The sequence below is a fragment of the Lupinus angustifolius genome, chromosome LG13 (assembly GCF_001865875.1).
Source record: "Lupinus angustifolius cultivar Tanjil chromosome LG13, LupAngTanjil_v1.0, whole genome shotgun sequence".
In the NCBI taxonomy this organism is placed as follows: Eukaryota; Viridiplantae; Streptophyta; class Magnoliopsida; order Fabales; family Fabaceae; genus Lupinus; species Lupinus angustifolius.
The window spans coordinates 9,943,296-9,958,011 of NC_032021.1; the positions used below are offsets into that span (position 1 = coordinate 9,943,296).

The 14,716-nt window shown below is 38.3% G+C and overlaps 1 pseudogene; it reads left to right on the forward strand.

Annotated features, from left to right (window-relative positions):
* LOC109363284 overlaps nt 1-14,716 on the forward strand; it is a 28,992-nt pseudogene that overhangs the window by 7,052 nt on the left and 7,224 nt on the right.

A 14,716-nucleotide genomic window follows, 5' to 3' on the forward strand; every position in this document is an offset into this window, starting at 1 on the left:
TCTTAGCTAATGACTTCAATTTGTAGGGTTGAAGCTTCAAAAACACCCATTCTCCTACCTCAAATTCTACCTTCCTTCTATGCTTATTAGCTTGAGCCCTCATTATGTCTTGAGCCTTCAACAAATTCTGTTGTAACTCTTGCAACACCACATCTCTATCTTGAAGTAATTGATTAAATGCCTCTACCTTAGAAGTGAAGGTACATCCTTTAATCAAGATAGGAGGATCTCTCCCATATAGAGCCTTAAATGGAGTCATGTCAATTGACCCATTATAGGTAGTATTAAACCAAAACTCTGCCCAAGGAAGCCATTCTACCCACTGCTTGGGTTTAGGTCCTGCAAAACACCTTAGATAGGTTTCTAAGCTTCTATTCACCACCTCAGTTTGCCCATCAGTTTGCCCATCAGTTTGAGGGTGGTAGGCAGTGCTATACTTCAATTTAGTTCCTGCTAATTTGAACAATTCTTGCCAGAATTGACTGAGGAAGATTTGGTCTCTGTCAGAAATGATGGTTGCTAGAAAACCATGTAACCTAACCACCTCCTTTACAAACATAGCTACCACATCTCTAGCATTGAAAGGGTGGCCCAAGGGATGGAAATGAGCATATTTTGTGAGTCTATCTACTACCACAAATATGGTATCCTTCCCCTTAGCTTTAGGTAAGCCAGATATGAAATCCATGGAAATATCTTGCCACACTTGAGTAGGAATTGGCAAAGGTTGCAACAAACCACTAGGGGCCAAGGTGGAGTATTTCTGCCTTTGGCAAACATCACAAGTTTCTACGCAATGCTTCACATGGCTCCTCATACCCTCCCAATATAAGAAACTAGAGACCCTCTTGAATGTTCTAGAGACCCTCTTCGTTCTGTGAGAAATTTGAGGCTTCTCTAATATGTTCTAAGAATAGTGCTTCCACTTCTGGATTACTTGCACAACTGCCATGAGTTCTCTTTCATAGACTGACTTCATTTGTGCTCGAATTGATAAACCCTTGCTCCAAAAAGCCAAAGGCCTTCCCTCCTGCATCAACACTGCCCCCAAACCTTTACTAGAAGCATCTGTTTCAATCACGAAAGTCTTAGAGAAATCAGGGACTGCTAAGAGGGGTAAGTTTATCATAGCAGTTTTCAACCCCTGGAAAGTTATGAATGCCTCCTCTTCCCATACAAAATTATCCTTTTTCAACAAGTCAGTCAAGGGCTTGGCTATCTTACCATACCCTTGTACAAATTTTCTATAGTACCCTGTGAGACCTAAGAACCCCCTTAGACCCTTCAAGTCCTTAGGAATTGGCCAAGTCTTCATAGTAGCAACCTTGGCTTGATCTGCTGCCACTCCTGACCCAGATATGATATGCCCTAGATATTCCAAACTAGGCCTAGAAAAGCAACACTTCTTTTTATTAATTTTCAAGGAATTTGAGCTCAATACCCCCAACACTTGCCTCAAATGTTCCTGATGGGCAGCTTCCCCCTTGCTATATAGATCAAGATATCATCGAAAAATACCAAAGCAAATTGTCTTAGGAAGGGCCTTAAGACCTCATTCATCAAAGCCTGAAATGTAGAGGGGGCATTTGTTAAGCCAAAAGGCATCACAACAAATTCATAATGCCCTTCATGGGTCCTAAAAGCAGTTGCCATTCCCCTTCATCCTAATCTGGTGATATCCTGACTTTAGGTCTAGTTTGGTAAATACATCAGCCCCTCCAATCTCATCTAGCAGTTATTCTATTATAGGGATGGGAAATTTGTTAGGAATGGTAATTCTGTTCAAGGCCCTGTAGTCCACACAAAACCTCCAACCTCCATCCTTCTTCTTGACCAATATAATTGGACTAGAATATGGACTAATACTATGTCTTATTACCCCTGATTCCAACATCTCTCCTACTAACCTCTCTATTTCTGTTTTCTGATAATGAGGGTATTTATAGGGCCTCAAGTTTGGAATTGTAGCCCCTTCTATCAAATGTATTGCATGATCACACCTCCTACTAGGGGGTAGCTCCTTAGGATCCACAAACAACTCTTCAAACTCTGCCAGTAAGTTGAGAATAGGCCCTAAAGGAGTGGGGGGTATTTCTTCACTTTGAACAGATTCACATTGTATTAACAAACCTTCTCCCTCTTCTTTCAGAATTTGCATCAGTGCTCCAAATGAAGCTCTGTTCGAGCCAAAGCTGGATTCCCAGAGATTTTGATCCATTCATTCCCCCTCTTCATAGTGAGCTCTAACCTTCCAAAATCAGCTTTGACTTCCCCTAACTGAGCCAACCAATCCAATCCTAACACCATGTCCACCCCCTTGAGATTAAAGAGATAGAAATCTTGTACCTCATTAAGTTGTTGTAGTTGGAACTTCAAATGCTCACACTTCCCCTTACATCTCACCCTATGTCCATTACCTACCTCCCCCCAATAAGCAGGGGTATCCACTACCTTTAATTGCAACTTCTTCACCATTTCTGCAGCAATAAAATTATGAGAAGCTCCACAATATATTAAGATGATCACTAACCTTTCATCCACCCATCCTTCCACCTTCCAAGATCTAGTAGTTGTAAAACATGTCATGGAACACAATGATAAATGCAGAGATTTAAAAGTCTGCAACTGCTCATCCCCTTCTTCATTGCCCTCCTCCTCCTCATCTGCTTCTACTAATATCATTCGAAGTTGCTTATTTATACATTTGTGTTCCCTATTGTAGGGTTCATCACAACGAAACAACCCCTTTTCCCCTTTCTCCCTTATTTCTGCATTAGTCAAGTGCTTGAATTCTCCTGACTTGTTCTTCACACTCTCCTCAAAATGACTTGGTCCAAGACTCCTCATCGAATTGCTACCAGTAGAATTTTCCCACCTCCTATCTGTATTGGGCCTGGACTCCACAGTAATAGTCTATGTATAAGAGTTGCTTCTAGACCCTCCAGATCCACTTGGAATGTAAGCAGGATGAATTTTTTTCGTGATCAACATATTCTTCTGCTCAATTAATAAGACCTTTTGTATCATGTCTGATAAAGATTGCAACTCATATAGCTTCACTTCTACTTGTAATTCTTCCTTCAAGCCATTCAAGAAAATGCCCCTAATACACTCCTGGTCTATGGACCTCAAAGCTCCTACATATTTTTCAAAATCTTCTACGTACTCCTCGACAGTTCCTGTCTGTTTAAGAGCCAATAACTGCTCAAAAGGGTTCTGAACCATGGAAGGTTGGAACCTACGCACCACTGCTATCTTGAATCCATCCCAAGTAGGGCTTGGATTACACTTCTCCCACCAATGGAACTAGCTCAAAGCCTTACCTTCCAACGCCATGACTGTAGCTTACATCTTCTCTTCCTCCGTTACTTCCTTAAGAACGAAATAACGTTCTAAGCGATGTGTCCATCCAAACGCATCTTCTCCGGCGAAAATTGGAATTTCCAATCTACGCCACTTTTCTCTGCGCAATGTTTCTTCACTTCGTTCTCCCCAACTTCCTCTTCCTTCTTGCGATGAGCTATGACGATTACGATTGTGACCTAATTGCGACATTAGCTTTGCGATTTGTTCTCCATGCTTTCTGGCTAATGCTTTCGCATACTCCAAACATGTTCTCATCTCTTCTCGTTCCTGTTCCCAGTCTTTGTTACTTCTTGCCATACTTCTTGTTTTCATACGCAGCATAGAGGATACGTGGTTTTCAGGCACCAGAATTGGTGCTCTGATACCAGTGTTAAACTGGCACAGATTAAGAAGAATAAAAGGATAGGAATTCAAAGAATACCTCGAGGATCAGGAAACCCTAGATCCCTGTTTTATTGAATATCATAGAAATTATTACAATGGAGAAGAAGATAGATTCTAGGAGAAGTTACAATGGCTGATTTCCCAGAAATTAGTTACCCAACCAACACTTTCCCAAAAAGTATTTTTAATCACTTCCTAGTTTTCTATTTATAGATTTCTTAACTAACTTCTTTTAGGAAGTTAGTTATTTTCGGTTATGCCTTGCTGGCACCTCACGTACACCTTAGTGATTGGAGGTTTCTTCCTCATCTTAATTCTATCACTCTGCCTCTCCGTGGCTGTTCCATGATCGTTTGACATGGATTATAATTCTAATCTGATGTAGAGTGTTAGACTGTTTGGCCTGTGTTGTTTAGTTGGTTATTACTAGTCTCAGAATCTGTGGTAGTAAGAAACTTGAGTTATCATGCCTACACCCATTGCTAAGTTCACAGAATTGTAGTTGGGATTTGCTAAGTTCACATATTTTTATCCCTCAAACTATTTTCATGTCCTACACCCACTGCTTCTGGCAGTACTGATTTTATTACAGTTACCAAGTTTTGTAATTTGCCATTATCACTAATTGTATTTGCCACATCATCATCAGTCTTCAAATGCTACCTACCATTATTATCACATTCACAATTCAAAATTAGTTGAACTAAATTGGTTGAAAAAGTTAATCCTTTCTGTCCACAAATTGAAGCTTAATATAGAATGTAAGGTTGGATGTTGATTTCTAGTACGAGGAGTCAAAGAGTTGCAAGCACCTTATATTCTCTTTGGGGTGATGCGTCTTAAATCTTCATGCTTTTTCAGTCATTTGAGGTATGGGTTTTGCAAATTGTGATCTTTTAAGTAATTGAGAGATATGGGTTTTGCAGTTTCCAACTACCTTCTGGGTGGAGATATTCAGGCTAGGGAGTTTGTTGCTACTAATGAGGTCAAAGAAAATGGTGTAGTTGACAATTATGGATTTTCAGAGAATAAATGCATCAAGTCCCTGATCCTGAGCATGTTAGGGAGGGCAATGTTGCCACAGAGTCAAATGGTTCACTTCAATCTACAGGGAATCCAGTACAAGACCATGTACCTGCTTCTTCTGAAGAACCTTCTGGAGAGCCCCAAAAGCACACTTATGCCTCCATTGTATATGCTAAGTAACTATTCTATTCATTTCCAGATAATGTATACTTTTGGGATTCAGCTATATAATTTTGGCACTGACAATGTCACGGACTATTGTTGCAAGTTGCGGGTTGCTAAAGGACAATCCACAGCTTCTCAGCCTCCTCAAAAGAATGTGTCCTCTTCGGAGTGGGATAGTGCTCCACAGACTAGTAGTCAGCCAGCAACTGTGTCTGCAAATGCATTTGAAAGGTCTGAAAGTGATGCAGTGGATGAATTTTCTGCAACGGAATATGAAGGTTACTATTCGTACTTTCTACTTGTTGAGAATTGATTTCAATCACTTCCTCTAGTTATTATTTATTTACTTTGTGGTGTTATCCACATTGTCATGAGCAAGGTCAGACTTCTATAAATTAATTATCCACATTTTCATGTTTATGCAGTTTTTATCATTCTTTCGTTTGTCTCTAACACTGGTTTTGATTTTCCTGGGAATGCTTTCAGATGAAATCAAATCCATTTACGTTAGAAACTTGTCACCTATTGTGTCTCCTTCTGCGATTGAAGAGGAATTCCAGAATTTTGGTAGAGTCAGGCCTGATGGTGTTGTCATAAGAAGTCAGAAGGTTTGTCTTTGCATCTTTTATTAACTATTTAATATTCGTCCACTTATGTCTCATTATGTAGCTAAACTTTTAAATTATGTCCAGGATGTTGGTATTTGTTACGCATTTGTTGAATTTGAAGATATGACTGGAGTCCAAAATGCAGTCAAGGTCTGGATTTGGCTGTCATCCTCTTGAGTTTTCAATATGCATTATTGATCTAATAATTTCGAGTTGCTTTTGATCTACTGCACAAACGTTTTTTCTTTTATTTGTGTTACAACTTACAATATATTTTTTCCTGGGTCTAATTTCTGGCTACATCATGAGCACTAGAGTGATGCATGTTTTGTATGTTCGTAGGCAGGATCTGTTCAGATAGCAGGGAGACAAGCATATATTGAAGAGAGAAGACCAAACAGTAACATCCCTTCACGAGGGGGAAGTATGCCTTCTTCAACTACTATTTCTTTATAGTTTTGTTTCGGCATTTCTTTTTTCTAGGTTTCTTTGGCATCAATAGAGATTAATCAAATTCCTAGATAAAGAGTGAGACCAAGAAAAACTGTAGACAAAACAATTAGGAAAGATATAGAGATCAGTGTTTTGTCAAAGAAGATAATTTCTAATGGCGTCATTCGATCCATGTAGCCGACCTTACCTAATGGGATTTAAGGGTTGGTTGTTGTTCTTTGGCATCAATCAATGTGATATGCATCATTCTTTCAGGGCACTTATAGTTAGTTACACAAATTCCATTTTACTTGTAATTTTCCTTTTTTAGAAACTATGACAGTTGACAATTAGTTGTTAGCTATAAATAACAAGTGTAACCGATTTTGTTAGTTAGTCAATTTTTTAGAAAAAACAAATTCTTTGTTCTTGTAATCTTCCTCTATCAATCAATATACACACTTCGGAAGCCTCCTTTTCAAAGGAATTCCTTGTTTCTTATCCAATCTACTTCGAATTCAGTTGTAACTCCTAGAATATCATCTTCATCCTTATCAATTGGTATCAGATTTGGTCTTTCTTTGGATACGCTCGTTGCAATGGCTGAATCCACCAGAAGTCAAGCTTCATTGCAGGAAGTGGAAGAATGGTTGGAAAGTAGAATGTCTGAAAAAATTGAGTCCAAGATGATGGAGCTGGCGGGTTCTATTCAAAAATCTCTAAGTGATTCACTCAAATTGACAATGGAAGAATTGTTGAAGAATAACTCTGATGGCATGGAAGATTTTGGAAGATCTAGAACTGCCCCTGTAGGTGAGAAACGTAATCATACAAATTACTCTTGTGGCACTCGTTTGTCTAAAATTGATTTCCCTCGTTTCAATGGCGATAATGTGAAGTAATAAATTTATCAATGTGAAACATACTTTTTGATTGATGGCACACCAGAGGAGGTGAAAGTGAAGCTAGTTGTGGTTCATTTTGAAGGAAGAGCTTTACAATGAAAGTGTGCTTGTCAAGAGGAACATTTTGGAAAGCTCTCTTTATATGTCATGGTTTTGATGAGGACAACCGGTGCTTATAAGAGCTTGAAGATCATCAACAAATCAATGTGCTTAAGTCTTTAATTGGTACTAGGCTTAGACTAGAATCTAGTTTAAGTTGAGTCAAGGCTTAGGGCACCAAATACATGCCTCATATGCATACATCTTTTTAAATCATTTCATCCTTGAGATATGTCATTCATAATATGTTCATGCATTACATAAATACATGTATATGTGCATTCTAGGCATAAACTAAGTGTTAAACATGTATTAACTAAGTGCATAACGTATTTGATGTTTTGTATTTAAAAATACACATTTAAATTGCTGTTAATCGATTAACCAATCCTTTAATCGATTAACCCAACTACTTTGTAAAGTGGTTGCTACTGGAACACGTTTTTAAAATGCTGTTAATCGATTAAGGCATTACGTTAATCGATTAACCTAACTGTTTGTTAAGTTGTTGTAACTGAAAACTTGAAAAACAGAATCAGTTAACATTTTGAATCACGTTAATCGATTAAGATGGCAGTTAATCGATTATCTGGACTTCTGGACTGATTCTTTATAAACTGCGTTTTCAAAATTAATCTCATAAGTTGCATGTTGCATTTATTAGAGAGTTAGAGCATTCTGCGTGTTAATTGTTGCATCTATTTGTTAAATGCATTTGTGAGTTTAGAAATGAGAGATTCTATGCTTTAGGATTGAGTGCATTTCATGTTATAATCTCTCATGTTTTCCCTCACATGTTCATGCATATTTTGATGCTTTTTCATGAAGTTTTATGATTCTGTAACTTCTGTTTTCATAACTAATACTTGTCATTTCACATGAATTTGTATTAGATGTGCATTAGAGTAAAGCCTTCTTGTTATATTTGAGCTTAGAAATAGCTTTATTTTACTCTTGTAATTGTTGTGTAATTGTTGTAAAGGGAATCTCGTGGTGTCTTATCAACGTTAGAGATTGAGTGTTTCTTCATTGCTTAGAGTGTAAGAAAAGGAAAGAACGAGAGATTCTTTGGCTGGGGCTACGCCGAAAGAAACGTTTTCTTTGTCGGTAGGAAGGGAGTCAAACCATTGAATGGTTTCTTTGTTTTCTTGTAATTTGCTAAGTGTTGTAATTGAATAATGTGTATGTAATTACATTGATTCGGTTATAGTGAAGGCTGTTATTCGTTCCATTATCAGTTAATTGTTGTGCAATTAATCGTTTATGTAATAGCTTACTGTTTTCTATTTAATCGATTAAAACTGTTGCGTTAATCGATTATCCTTGTTCTGTTAATCGATTAAGTGTGTTCTGTTAATCGATTATCTTCATCCTATAATCGATTAATTAGGGGTGATTCAGCATTAAGTGTTGAGTTTCGAAAAGCGGCTATTCTAACCGCGACACCTATTCAACCCTCCCCCTTCTAGGTGTATTGTAACCACTGATACCTAACAAGTGGTATCAGAGCTAGTACGAAGTGCTAGCTCAACCGCGTATTCGTGATCCTAAAGGGAAAAGGAATGGGTTCTTCAAATCCATTTGGTGGTGATGGGTCATCCATTAATCGACCACCAATATTCAGTGGTGAAGGGTATGCCTACTGGAAAGTGCGCATGCAAATTTTTATTGAGGCCATAGACTCGGATATTTGGGAATCCGTAGTCAACGGCCCTTACGTTCCACAACATCTTGTGGACGATCAACCTAAAGATAAACCGAAAAGTTTATGGACCGATGATGAGCGCAAAAAGGTCCAGCATAACCTGCGCGCCAAAAACATCATCACATCGGCCCTATCATATGATGAATTCTTTAGGGTCTCGCAGTGCCATAATGCGAAAGAAATGTGGGACACTTTACAAGTGACTCACGAAGGCACTAGCGAAGTCAAGCGCGCAAGACTGAACGCGCTGACCCACGAATATGAGTTGTTTCGCATGTTACCAAGCGAATCAATATGTGATATGCAAAAGCGATTCACTCATATTGTCAACCATTTAGTTGCTCTCGATAAATCATTTGCTAGAGGTGAACTAACTAATAAAGTTTTGCGTTGTCTTGACAGGAGATGGCAACCAAAGGTGACTGCAATTGTTGAGTCTAAAGATTTGGACTCTATGCCTTTAGCTACTTTATTTGGAAAACTTCAAGAGCATGAAATGGAGTTGGGTCGCTTGACCATGAATGAAGAATCAGACCGGAAGAAGAAGAGCATCACATTGAAGGCCACGACCTCCAAAGAAAAAGAAGAGAAAATTGATGATGAATCTGATTCCGATCTAGATGATGAAACTATGGGTCTCCTAGTCCGAAAATTTAGCAAATTCATTAAAAGAAAAGGAGGACTCAAAAAGTTTCAAAAGAAGGAAGCGAAAGAGTCAACCAGTAAAGGCAAGAATAACAAGGATCGCTTCACTTGCCATGAGTGTGGAAAGGTAGGGCACATGAGGTTTCAGTGTCCAACCTACCTAAAGAAGGTTGATTCAGAGAAGAGCACTCCCAGGGACTTCAAATCCAAGAAAGCTTACATCGTTTGGGATGTACCTGAGGAGGAGTCGACATCAAGCACCTCAAGTGAGGAGGAGTCAGCAAAGCTGTGTCTGATGGCCAGATCTGACATCGATACAAATTCAGACTCATGCAAGGATAATAATGAGGTATATTCTGACACCTCATCCACTTCGAATGATTCACCTCCTTATGATGTATTGTATGATGCTTATGTCGAGTTGCATGACGAATTAAAGAAATTGGCTAGAATTAACATTGATAGGAAAAGGATAATCCTGATAAACGAACAAAAAATAAGCCAATTACAAAAAGAATTAGATGAATTAAAACTGGAAAATGAAACTTTAGATCTCATCTATTCTTGTAGCTCATGTAACTGCTCTGCTAATAACTTATGTCAAAAACCTGTCTGTGAGACTTGCGAGACTTTGCAAGAGGACAATTTTAAACTAAATGAAAAACTCACACGTCTCACAAACAGTAAACAACAATTAGATAACTTGCTTAATCAAACTAGAAATGTTGGTGATCGAACTGGTCTAGGTTATACTCGCACTGCTAAAAATAAGCGACCATATAGAAAACCGGTAGCTCAAGCTAAAAATAAATATCATAAGCATTCTCCTACTTGTTTTTATTGTAACACATATGGTCATACTTCTCATTCATGCTATATTAAAAAGTATGGTATACCTAGCGGAGTTTATGTATGGAAAAAGAAGGGAGATGATTCCCTAATCACTAACAGAAAAGGACCCAACATAAATTGGGTACCTGAGAAAAGTAAGTAATCTATTTTGCAGGTATGTCTCCGAACACATGGACAAAAATGGTACTTAGATAGTGGGTGTTCGAGGCATATGACAGGTGATAGATCAAATTTCCTGGATCTCTCACTTAAAGGAAAAGGATACGTCACTTATGGAGACAACAACAAGGGAAAGATACTCGGCACAGGAACAGTTGGTAACTCATCCCAAACTCTGATTGATAATGTCCTTTATGTTGAAGGACTAGAACATAACTTGTTGAGTATAAGCCAACTCTGCGATAAAGGTAATCGTGTATCCTTCGATTCTGATTGTTGTGTCATTCGTGATATTTTATCTAATAACGTTAAATTTGTTGGTCACCGTATAAATAATATTTACATGGTTAATTTGGACGATGTCACTACATTATTTTCAAAATGCTTTATTTCTAAAGAAGATGACATCTGGCTATGGCATGGACGTGTTGCACATATCCATAGAAAACATCTAGATAAATTATCATCAAACGAACTAGTTGAAGGGCTACCAAAGCTGAATTTTAAAACTAAAGAAATTTGTGACACTTGTGAAAAGTGTAAACAAACCAAAAACTCTTTTAAAAAGAAAAATGTGATATCCACCTCAAGACCTTTGGAGTTACTCCATATGGACTTGTTTGGACCATCACAAATCATGAGTTTTGGTGGTAGTTACTACGCTCTAGTTATTGTTGATGATTTCTCTAGATTTACATGGACATTGTTTTTATCATCAAAAAGCGACGCGTTCAAAAATTTTAAAAATCTTGCCAAGCAAATCCAAAACCAACTTAACCTAAAAATAATATATATACGAAGTGATCACGGGGGAGAATTTGAGAACTTTCAGTTCGACAAATTCTGTGATAAGCATGGCATTTTGCATCAGTTCTCTGCTCCTCGCACTCCACAACAAAATGGAGTTGTAGAGAGGAAAAATCGTGTTTTAGAAGAATTAGCGAGAACCATGCTTAACGAAAGTAATACCCTCAAGTACTTATGGGCTGATGCAGTTCATACTACATGTTATGTTATAAATCGAGTATTCTTAAGGCCTAATTTGAATAAAACTCCTTATGAACTTTTAAAAGGCCATAAACCAAATATATCCCATCTTCACGCTTTCGGTTGCAAATGTTTTATATTAAATAATGGAAAGCGGGCATTAGGAAAGTTCGATTCTAAAGCCGATGAGGGAATATTTTTGGGATACTCGATTCATAGCAAAGCTTTCAGAGTCTTTAACAAATATTTAATGCAAGTTGAAGAGTCTATCCATGTACAGTTTGACGAATCTTCTCCAAAAGAGAAGAGAAAGGTCGTTTCTGATGATGTTGCAGGTGCTTTGGAAGAAGCATACTCCAAGGACATGGATAATGAAAAAGGAGCCAATGATGAAGGTCAAATCGAACCTCAAGAGCACTCAGACATGCCTACCGTGTGGAAAACAAAGAAAGCTCACCCAATTGATAAAGTTATAGGTGACATATCTACGGGAGTGGTAACCCGTAGTTCCTTACGAAATTTCTGTAATTTTGTAGCTTTTGTATCGCAAATTGAGCCTAAGACCGTTGATGAGGCCATTGAGGATGTACACTGGGGTATAGCTATGCAAGAAGAGCTAAACCAGTTTGAGCGCAATCATGTGTGGGACTTGGTCCCCAAACCTAATGATCATCGCTGGGGGTATAGTTATGCAAGAATAGCTAAACCAGTTCGAGCGTAACGGTGTTTGGGACTTGGTCCCTAAACCGAAAGATCATCCCGTGATTGGTACTCGATGGGTCTTCAGAAATAAACTTGATGAATCTGGCTTAATAATTCGAAATAAAGCACGTTTGGTGGCCAAAGGCTACAACCAGGAGGAGGGTATCGATTATGACGAAACCTACGCTCCTGTAGCCAGACTAGAGGCCATCAGAATGCTTCTTTCCTTTGCATCTTTAATGAATTTCAAACTTTTTCAAATGGATGTAAAAAGCGCCTTCCTGAATGGATACATTCAAGAAGAAGTTTATGTTGACCAACCGCCTGGTTTTGAAAATTTTAAATATCCGAACCATGTTTACAAACTTAAAAAGGCACTATATGGTCTCAAACAAGCTCCTAGAGCTTGGTATGACAGACTTAGTACCTTTCTTTTAGAAAAAGGGTTCGAGAGAGGCTTGGTTGACACAACGCTTTTTATTAGAAAATCAGAAAATCATGTTCTGCTTGTACAAATCTATGTAGATGACATAATATTTGGATCTACTAATGATATCTTGTGTAGAGAATTTTCTGAGATGATGCAGGGGGAGTTCGAAATGTCTATGATGGGAGAACTCACATTCTTTCTAGGATTGCAGATAAAGCAGCTAGAATGTGGGATATTCATCCATCAGGCAAAATACTGCAAAGAGCTACTCAAGAAATTTGAAATGGACAGATGTAAGGAAGCTTCCACACCTATGGCATCTGCTTGCTACTTAGACAAAGATGAAAAAGGAAAAGCTATCGAGGTAACGAAGTATCGTGGTATAATTGGGTCATTACTTTACTTAACTGCAAGTCGACCTGATATCATGTTTAGTGTATGCATGTGTGCGAGATTTCAATCATCACCTAGAGAATCACATTATATAACTGTTAAAAGAATCATGAGATATTTAAAAGGAACAACTAACATGGGATTATGGTATCCTCGGGATGCCTCACTATCCTTGGTGGGTTATTTAGATTCCGATTTCGCCAGATGTAAATTGGATCGGAAAAGCACTAGTGGTACTTGCCACTTGTTGGGCAGTTCATTAGTAGCATGGCACAGCAAAAAGCAAGACTGTGTTGCTTCGTCCACCGTCGAAGCGGAATACATTGTCGCTGGTGTGTGTTGCGCTCAAATCCTTTGGATGAAGCAGCAACTTAAGGACTTTGGTCTTAAACTCGAAAAGATCCCAATAAAATGCGATAATACAAGTGCCATTAACCTATCCAAGAATCCCGTTTTGCATTCTAGAACAAAGCATATAGAAATTAGACATCATTTTTTGCGTGATCATGTACAAAAAGGTGACTGCGTTCTTGAATTTGTGGAAACATCTAAACAGTTAGCAGATATTTTCACCAAGCCCCTTCCCAGGGATACCTTCTATGTTCTAAGGAGAGAACTAGGAATTCTTGATGAACAATATCTTGTTTAAAATTGTTTAGTTGTTTGCATTAATTGTCTTGCCTCTATATGCCTATGTGTTTCATGTTTGAATGATATATGTTAAAAATGCAAAATTATATCTCTTGATTAACCTCTTTCTGTGATTATAAATGTCTCGAAAAATCTGTTGCAATGCATGCATGTGTCCTAAAAAGTCGAAACCGTTCTGCTGCCTAAAAACCAATTTTTTACTGTGCTTAATCGATTAAACATTGAGGTTAATCGATTACCTGGCCATTAGTTTTTGAAAATTAAAATTTTTTCGGATTTAATCAATTAAACCGCCCGTTAATCTTGAAAATTCAAAATTTTGCACTATTTTAATTGATTAAAACAGCCCGATAATCGATTAAAACCAGTATGTTAAAGGCAGACAGTGTCTCGGTTCTATACTTTTTTCGACATTTTATCAATCTCTTTTCTGCTTTAAGTCTCTGAATCAGTAACCCAACCAATCCAAGTGCAATAAAGTAGAAAAACCTCATCCTAACCCTCTCAAACCATCCGAAATCGCACCTTATCATCCTTAATCCATCCAATTCCGAATCATCCAATCCAAAACCTAGGTTAAGTTTTGCCTCCTCTGCTCGTCCATCTCAATTTCGGGTTCAACACATATAATGGAGCACAGTCGTCCAAAACGGGTCAAGACTACAGCTACTCGTATACGTCGTTCAAAAAGGGTCAAGACTACAGCTAACCGTGTACGAAGAAGGGAAGCTGGTTCACCTTCCACTCGGGACCGCGGTGACCCTTATGTACTTGGGTTTGCAACCTTGGAATTTTGCCAAACGAGTTTCTTGCAAGATGAGTGAGTAACCTGGTTGGCAGAACAGAATTTTAGTTTCCTGCATGATATGGAGGCTCAGGGAGCCGTTCAGTTTTTGGAATTAAAGGGACAAGTCTACCCTGCTCTAGTTAGGGAGTTTTATGATAATTTTACATATAAGGATGGAAAGTATTGGTCAATGATTTCTGGTAATCTGCTTGAGCTGAATGATGATCTGTTTATGACTGTTGGCGGGTTATCATCGTCTGGTTATGGTATAGGGGATTGTTCTTAGGTCAAGGACAATTTTGATCTTGTTGAGGTCTACAAGTCTTTTCTTCGAGGCCCTCATTTGTACATTCAGGGTCAACTGACCAAGGCTGGGTCGCTATCTGTTGAGAACAGGATGTTGCATTACGTTATTGCTTA